The following is an 8562-nucleotide window of genomic DNA, read 5'->3' on the forward strand; positions in this document are numbered from 1 at the left end:
GTTGGATATTCAGCCAGTTACCTGACCCGGGCGGTGGAACATTTTGCCCACTAAGGACTGTCTGGAGCGTCCTGAGGCCGCTCCTTGAGGGGAGGGTACTGTCAGGAATGGACTCAGCACTGGTGGTGGGACTCACCTGCCGTGTGGGCTGCAGTACCAGAGCTGACCAGCGGGTGCTCTCAGCAGCCAGAAGCTCACACGTGCAATCAGCAAAACCTGGGGCTGATTGCAGAAAGGTGTATTTAAGGCATGACCAGGCCTGTGATCTGGGCCTTGGTGTATGTTTTCCCATGAGCCTCTGTACCTGGTATCTTGTGTTCCTGCTTCGTTGCTGACCCGGCTTGATCCTGACCGTCTCCTGTTGAACCCCTGGCTTGCCTGACCATCCTTCTGCCTGATCCCCTGTACCGCGCTGCCCGTGAGTTACTGAACCCGGCTTGTGACCTTGACCATTCTCTGCCTGCTCCTTTGGTACCTTGCTGCCCGCACGTTGCTGACTTGGCCCGTCTGACCACGCTAACTACTCTGCCATCCATCCATCCTGCACGGATCCAGCCGTACCTGCACATACCTCTGGCGGATCCCTCTACCACTAGCAGGTGTACTCAGGGGCCGCGACCTGGTTCCTGTCTGCTCCAAGTCCATCCCCACCATCAGGGGCCCTGGTGAATAAGCAGACTGGGACTTAGACTCCGCGCCCTGGGGAATCCTGTCCTGGGGACCACTAGAGGTACCACCAAACTGTCATTACAGAACCCTACGGCCGGCCTGACCGTTCCACCTCTCCAGCCCTGACTACGCCTGTGTTCCTGCACCTACTAAGATTAGTGGAAGGTTGGTTTGTTCACTGTGCATTTATATATATATATATATATATATCTGGGTGGCTAATAATAAACTGTATTATTATACTATACCTGAAACCTGCGTTTCCCTGTGTCAGTCCACACCTTTCTGGTCATTCCTAGATTCCTGACACACTGGAAGAATGGCAGCTCAGCTGCTACACTGGTCCCAGACACCCATCATCTTCCCCTGTCGCTTCTTCCTGCCCCTCCTGTCAGCTGAAGGATCATTCATGATGTGGCAGCATCCCACACAGAGTGAGTGCCGACCTGTGCTGCACCCAGGCACCCCTAGGTGGCAGTGCGCCCTAAGCAGCTGCCTAGTTTGCCTAGTGGAGGCATCGGCCCTGTATGTGGCACATGTGTATGCCTCATACTTGTAGGGCCATAAGATGTTTTTAAGCTAAGATCCAGACCTCAGTATACTTGTGGTACATTAAAAAAGTAATTAGGGAAGAGCCCCAAAGAAAGAAGGTACTGCAATGTGACCCAGGTAGTTTGAATAAAAAACCTTTTAGCTTTATTGAATACCACATGTAAATTAAACATTATGAAAATTCACATTACAAAAGTATAAGTCTGCACCCGTCACCATTAAAAACATAACTACGTTGTCAATTAAAAATTAGGGAGTCCGGACTCAATGTGATTAGTGTAAGATGTCAAAACACCCAAAAATTCCGTGTCTCATATAGTTAATACCTCCGCTCAATAAGATCATAGAGCTTGTATAAATCCTACGTCTGACAGAACAAGGAGGTAAGGTACAATACACAGTATTGGAGGTGCCAAATTGTTTGCATGCAAAAATTGGAAACAAAACCATACAGGAAAATCATGCATGAATAGAAAAATATAGATCTCAACCCTGATGTCAATATGACACTATGGATTTGTCAAAGGATCCCATCTGCAAACAAAAAGCAAGGTTAGAAGGATCCGGCTATGGTAATGTCAGCTGAGCGAGGAAATGATGGCAAGTAGATGTTTGCTTGCAGTGTAAGTCTATGCAGCCATGGCAAATCTGCAACTGGTTGTACTTGTGGTACATGTTCATTACCTAAAAACACATACATTTTTAATATGTGTTTATGAATATATTGTTGGCTGATTTTCCATGGTGTTGCAGTGACTTCTAGGATAGCTGGGATGGGTTCTTTTTGTGTGTTTTCCAGATGGTGGAAGGGTATGTTATGCTTTTTGTGTGCAAGAGTAAGCAATAACATGTATGTAAAACACAATAAGGCCCCCTTCACACTTGAGAACGGGGCCATCAGTGTATACATGCGAGAGACACAGCTACGTTGATTAGTTGCAGGTGGCAGCCCCATTGAAAGTAATAGGAGGCTGACAGCTCCCACAGTTAATCATGGTCACTCACATGTATTTGCTCATGGGGCAATTACCTGAGAATGATTGGCCCTAGATGCAGACTGTCTGTGTCCAGGGCCAATCGTTTGCAGGTAATCCCTTCATGAGCAATTACACACAAGAGGCCACAATTGGTTGCTCATATGCGAACGAGTAATATGCTAATAGGAAGACAGAGCAGACTAACAGAAAGATGAGTGTACTACATCTCCCCCTTTCACTATCTGACTAATCTCAGAACTGGAAGGATAAAAATAGTAATGTTCTGGCAGGTGACACAGTGTACATATATTCATTTAGTAGTTTTCCTGAAGTTTCGGATTAAAGGGAAACTTCTCCATGCTTTGGGACCTTCATGGACATTATTAACAAGTGAATGTATACAGGCAAGCAAACTGCCTGTGCAGCTTCTCCTGCTGCATGAGATCCAGAGAAACAGGAGTGCTAAAAAAGGAACACCAGAGAGCCTATTGGAGGTGCAGGTAGCAGTGCCGGGACAAGGTCACCCAGCGCCCAGGCCAAAGGTACCAAACTGTACCACCACCCCCCCCCATCATCATGATGTGCAAGCTTAGGGGATCATACATCCAGCAGTGCCCCCATCATTGCAATAAACCATTGTGCCCAGGGCAGCTGTCCCTTCTGCCCACCCCTTGTCCCAGCCCTGGCAGGTAGCATGGGAAAGACCAGGGTTGAGGGTGGATGGCTGATAGCCTTGGGTTAAATAAATGTATAGCTATTCTTTACCTTTTGCGTAGAGTAGTGTTAACTTTTATTGTTATATCTGCTGTGCATCACTTTGTATTGCATTGTCCAAGCCCCGCATGTCCTATTTTGCAGTTGTTGAACCACCTTTTTCTTCTATACAAGGCAACTGAAATGTCGTGTGACTGTATGGTAAGCATATCATAAATTGATCTCAAAAACAATTCTTGTATCCTTTAAAAAGCAGCTAGCAAACCAATAAAATGCAGCCACATTTTCATTGCATTCACCTCATGCCCATACTGTATACAAAAAACCCTAAGTCAGTAATTGTGTCTGTATCTCTACCAAGATATTAATAATAATCAGATAAAGCAGTATATAAAACATGTTAATATACTTGTTTATATAATTTACAAGACCAATGATGAGAGAAGTCGACAGTTGTCAATTGGTGGTGATGGGATGTTTGTTTCCCATCATTTTGCTCCATTTGTATTTCTGTAATTGTAGTTAAAGCCCAACTCCATATATTTGTTTCTAGCATAAACTAGTAAAACAAGGTTCCATTTCAATATAAAAAAAAATTAAAGCAGCTACAAAAACTGTAGCTGCTGACTTTTAAATTACAGACACTTACCTATCCCTCGGTCCAGTGGTGTCTTCACCACGGCTGGTTTCACAGGCCGTCTTTTCTCCCTGGCGCTGGAATCTTTAGTGTGGGCACCTGGCTGTGACAGCTTGCGGCTTCACAGCCAGGTGCCCACTGCACATGTGTAGCGTTGCGTTTTGTGAATGGCCCCGTAGTCTTCTGGGACCCAGAAGACTACGGGGAGGGAGGACAACTTCTGCTTCTAATCACCTTAGGCGATCGCACCGGAAGTGGGAGTGGGTATCTGTCAAATTCGGGTACCCTCTTCCCCCCCGCGCCCAAAGGTGCCAATCCTTACGGGAAGCAAGGGACAAAGCCTTGAAGTGGAAATTCTCCTTTTGGGTGGAGCCCCGCTTTAATTTATAAATTGAGGTCTGTTGGCATACAGCGTGTACCTGAATAGAAAACTGGTTACAGGGGCACGTCCAAAGGGTGGTGATATATAGTGTGTACTCAGCATGGTCTGGAGTGGTAAGTGGGGTACCATAAGGCTCTGTCTTGGGACCAATTCTGTTTAATTCACTCCTAATTGATATAGATGTTAGCATAAATAGTTCAATTTCAGTATTTGCTGATGACACAAATCTAAGAAGGGCAATAACTTTGCAACAAGAAACCATACAAGAAGAAGATCTCAATAAAATTCCTAGATTGTAAGCTCCAAGGAGCAGGGCCCTCCTAACCCTCTTGTATTGAACTGTACTGTTGCTCTATTGTCTCCCTTTATATTGTAAAGCGCTGAGCAAACTGTTGGCGCTATATAAATCCTGTATAATAATAATAATAAAATAAGGCAATGGGCAATTACACACCAAAAATTGTTTCATGTTGAAAAATGTAAAGTAATGCACTTGGGAGCTAAAAAATATTAATAAAAAGTTACCCGTAGGATGAGTACCTCTGGGGGAATCTAGGATTGAAAAAGATCTGGGGGTCCTAGTAGATCACAGGCTCAGCAATGGCATACAATGCCAAGATGCCACAAGCAAAGCAATTAGAATATTACCATGCAATAAAAGGGTATTTACTCAGGAGAGAAGGCTATAATTCTACCACTTTACAAGACTCGGGGTCCACAATATCTTTAATTTGCTGTCCAGTTCTGGTCATCAGTACTCAGGAAGGATGTGCTGGAACTGGAGAGTCCAGAGAACAGCAACATAGCTAAAAAGGGAAACAAGATAAAGTGTGGCGCTAAAATCATACAAATAGTCTATAGATGAATCAACATAAAATGGACATAGACATCAATTGCTGATAAAAGTTCATAAGGTGAGTAAAGTGCTCAGAAAATCATGCGTCTTCCAGGGTCCGGTGGACGTGCATATAAGTGTATAAGCAATGCGCACTCACCAGAAAACGCATGTAAATGTGCATTAGTAATGATTTGATGTCATTTAATGGTCATCATGGGATGATAGCAGGAATCCTAAGCCTCATCTATAGGTGGATGGATTTAGAGGAATGGATTTGTCAATATCAGGATCTTCCAGAGTTCCCTTTAATGGGATAGGTGGGTGCAGTCCTCTGTGTCTGGTGGAGGCTCCCTCTCTGGATGTTAGGATCGCTGTGAATTAAAAAACTCCTCGGGGGAGTCAAAGCAAAAGAATGCCCATAGAGTAGTAAGTTGGTAAACATTTATTTGTACAAAATCCAGGTAAAATGAACAGCAGGGCATATAAAACCATGTGGACTAACCGTCCAGAGTTAAAAGATGGCCGCCAGAGCTCCTCGTTGCTCTGGCGGCGTGACGTCAACGGCGTTACTGTCTACTTATGCATTTCGTGCACCAGCCCGTCGTCGTAGGGAATAAAATAAAACTATTCAATTTTAAGTAGCTTAAAAAGACATGCGGCCACTCATTGAAATTGAAGGAGAAGCTGTTTAACTTTAAACTGCATAGAGGGTTCTTTACTGTCAGAGCAGTAAGAATGTTGAACTCCCTTCCACAATCGGTGGTGTCAGTGGGGAGTGTCGATAGTTTAAAAAAACTTTTAGATGGGCATCTTAATGAACGCAATATACAGGGATATGGGAATTATTGTTGACAAAAACACATGCAAACACCCACACAAGGTGACCTTGATGGACTGGTGTCTTTATTCAACCTTACCATCTATGTAAGTATGTAGCTCACATACGGGAGTTTAATAGGTTGTTATACATCATTTTAGATGCATTTTACATCAAAGAATTGACCAGAATCAGAAAATGCAAGGCAAATGATGATGAATCCTAGATGCCAATACTTCTAATAAGTGTCAGCATAGTAACACATGACTGTTATTGAGGTTAACAATCATTACTAATGTATCTTACTTTCCTGCTCAGAATATGAAGGTAAATTCAGCTTGCCATTAATAGGTTTTTTTCTTTGTTGAACCCACAGAGACTGCATCTGTAAGGAGCCTGAAGATAAATGAACCCTAATGAACTCTGCCTGTCTGGTGGAGAGCTCCAAAAATGGAATGTGTCATCTTGTATTGAATAAATACATCATTTTTCATTCTGATTTTTTTTTTTTACCTTACAGGCTACTTACACGTTCCTGTTTTGATACAGCAAAACTAATTGTGCTGCATGAAAATGCATGTCACGTAGAAATCCTATTGTTTCCTATGTCGCTGGTTCACATCTATGCGCTGCGTTTTGGCATTAAAGACAAAGGGAAACTCTGTGGGCCCATTTACACTTACAAATGTATGTTACCATGCATGCTGATCACCTTTTTGTATTTTACTGTTTTAAGTGAACAAGTGGTACTGAAAAATAACATTAATCGGCAGGAAACATTTCAGCATTGGCAAATAATTCCATATTTTTAGATTAAAGTCCCTATTTTTGTCAAGAATATAAATGCTACTCTGAACTTTGTCATGTCATCAACGGCCTAGGAAAAGATGAGATGTGGTCTTTACTTACCTTGTGCGTTGTGGGTGTTTCACATCATTAAAAACTGTTGAAAGTATATTGTCTTCATTTAAGTTGGATACTACTGGACCAAAAATTGCCTGAAAACAGTTGCTTTGGCAGGAACTGGCTGATTTTTGGTCCGTGTGTACAGCAACCTGTCCGACAGAAGCTGGTCTCACAACCGGCTTCTGTTGAATGAGCATGCTGGAAAATCAGCATCCGATCCGCACTGGCAGTCAATGGCTGTGAGCGCTGATCAGTGTGTTCTGACAGGGGGCAGTCTCCCTATCATAACACAGTAGCTCAGTAGGGGAGACCGCCACACTAACATTGTTTAGTTAGTACATCGATCTCCCATTTTTTTCATTTAGCCCTCTGGGTTGAATGAAAAAAAATTAGACAATACTAATGCTAGGTACAAACATGAAGCTTTTTTTTCCCACTGCTGTCAATTACAGCTAGTGAAGAGGGGGCGGGGGTCGAGCTGCTCTGTGTGTGTCAATGGACACACAGAGCACAGCTTGGGAGAGCCTGGATGAGCAAACAGCTTGTTGGGGGGGCACTCGGCAGGGGGGAGGAGCCAGGAGCACCATTGGGGAGAGAGAAGAGGAGGATCAGGGCTGCTCTATGCAAAACCACTGCACAGAGCAGGTAAGTATACCATGTTTGTTTGTTTTTTAAGTGTTACCTTTACAATAACTTTAATAATTGACTTTGTTATCATAAAGTAGACACAAAAAGGAATAAACATGTTCCTGAGATTTTTACATTTAGCAGCCCTGGATGCATGGGACAACTGTTGGTTTATGCAAATTAAAATGTTTGGCTAATTCCTGAATTAAAGGATGTTGAATCTGGAGGAATTATGTAAAGTGACAAGTAGATTGCATTGAACATGGTTGTTTTCCATTGAAATTCATGACAAATCAGGATTTTGTCCTTTGAATGTTGTAAAGGCATTTGAGGCTAGTGAAAGTCAATTTATTCTAAAAACAAAAAATTTTACTGAAATCTGATCTTCCCCTTGAAGAATGGGAAATTCGGGTCTCGGTAACATTTTCTATTTATATCTGTGAAAATTACTATGGTCGTCTCCAGCTGCTTTATTGGTTTTGGTTGACCCAGGGGCAAAAAATCGATTTGCATGACTTTGCCCACTGCTTTAAGACATGCAATATTGTTCTGTATAAAAAGGATCTTATGTTGCTTTCCATACTAAAGAATGGGAAATCCAGATGTGGATGGAATGGTGTTGAATGCAACATTAGCAGTGACCTTAAATACTGATCATTCATGTTTTTTTGTTCAATATGCCACAGGACGCGCTGAGAATGGGACAGCCCAGGACATGGCTGTCTGCAAATAGCTTGACCTGGTACTTTCTACTACTGGTGAAAATGGTCAAACAATCCTTATTTGTCAAAACTGAGTTTAATGTATTGTAGGTAGCAGACAGGACAGTTTTTTCCACAGCCTTTAATATATTGCTTTTGTGTGACTGAGACTTCGTAAACTCTTCAAGGCTACATTCATATGACACCAGTTCAGCCGCGTCAAGCGGCTGTGACATAACTGCAAGGTCACTCCTACTGTAAAACATGAGCCTGAATGAGATCATTCCAGGGAGACATGCACAGATGTTGGTACATTGCTGATATGAATACAGAGAGAGAGACTGATAAAAGTCAGCACTGTCTTCGAATACTGATAAATTATAGCAGTTTTAAAAGGTATTTAAATAGTGTTTTAGATCTTTTTATTGTGTGATAAATATGCACTGAAACTCTTAAAAAATAAAAAGTTAAATTGAAGGATAATAAAAAGCTAATAAAATTATTTGAAGAATAAACTGCATTTCTACCAAGTTACTGCCCCTACAACTGTTAATAAATGCTTCAGCAAATTCAGAACTGTAAAGTACAGTAATATCTCGTTTTGCGAACTTAATTAGTTCTACGACTCTGGTTGCGAACCGAATTGGTCGTGAACCAAGACAAAATTTTCCATAGGATTCAATGTAAATCAGGTTAATCCGTTCTGACCACTACAAATGTGGTCACGAACTGAATTTGGTCG

At 42.3% G+C, this 8562-nt stretch overlaps 1 long non-coding RNA gene across 1 annotated transcript; it reads left to right on the forward strand.

The window, feature by feature from the left end:
* The first annotated feature begins 215 nt into the window (after window positions 1-215).
* Window positions 216-6079, forward strand: LOC149473260 (uncharacterized). The gene is made up of 2 exons (XR_016313335.1): window positions 216-834; window positions 5963-6079. It is a non-coding gene; the product is annotated as an uncharacterized LOC149473260 (long non-coding RNA).
* Window positions 6080-8562: the final 2483 nt, after the last annotated feature.

Source organism: Staurois parvus, unplaced genomic scaffold (assembly GCF_062004578.1).
Source record: "Staurois parvus isolate SC_StPar_1 unplaced genomic scaffold, SC_StPar_1.0 ptg000017l, whole genome shotgun sequence".
NCBI classification, from domain to species: Eukaryota; Metazoa; Chordata; class Amphibia; order Anura; family Ranidae; genus Staurois; species Staurois parvus.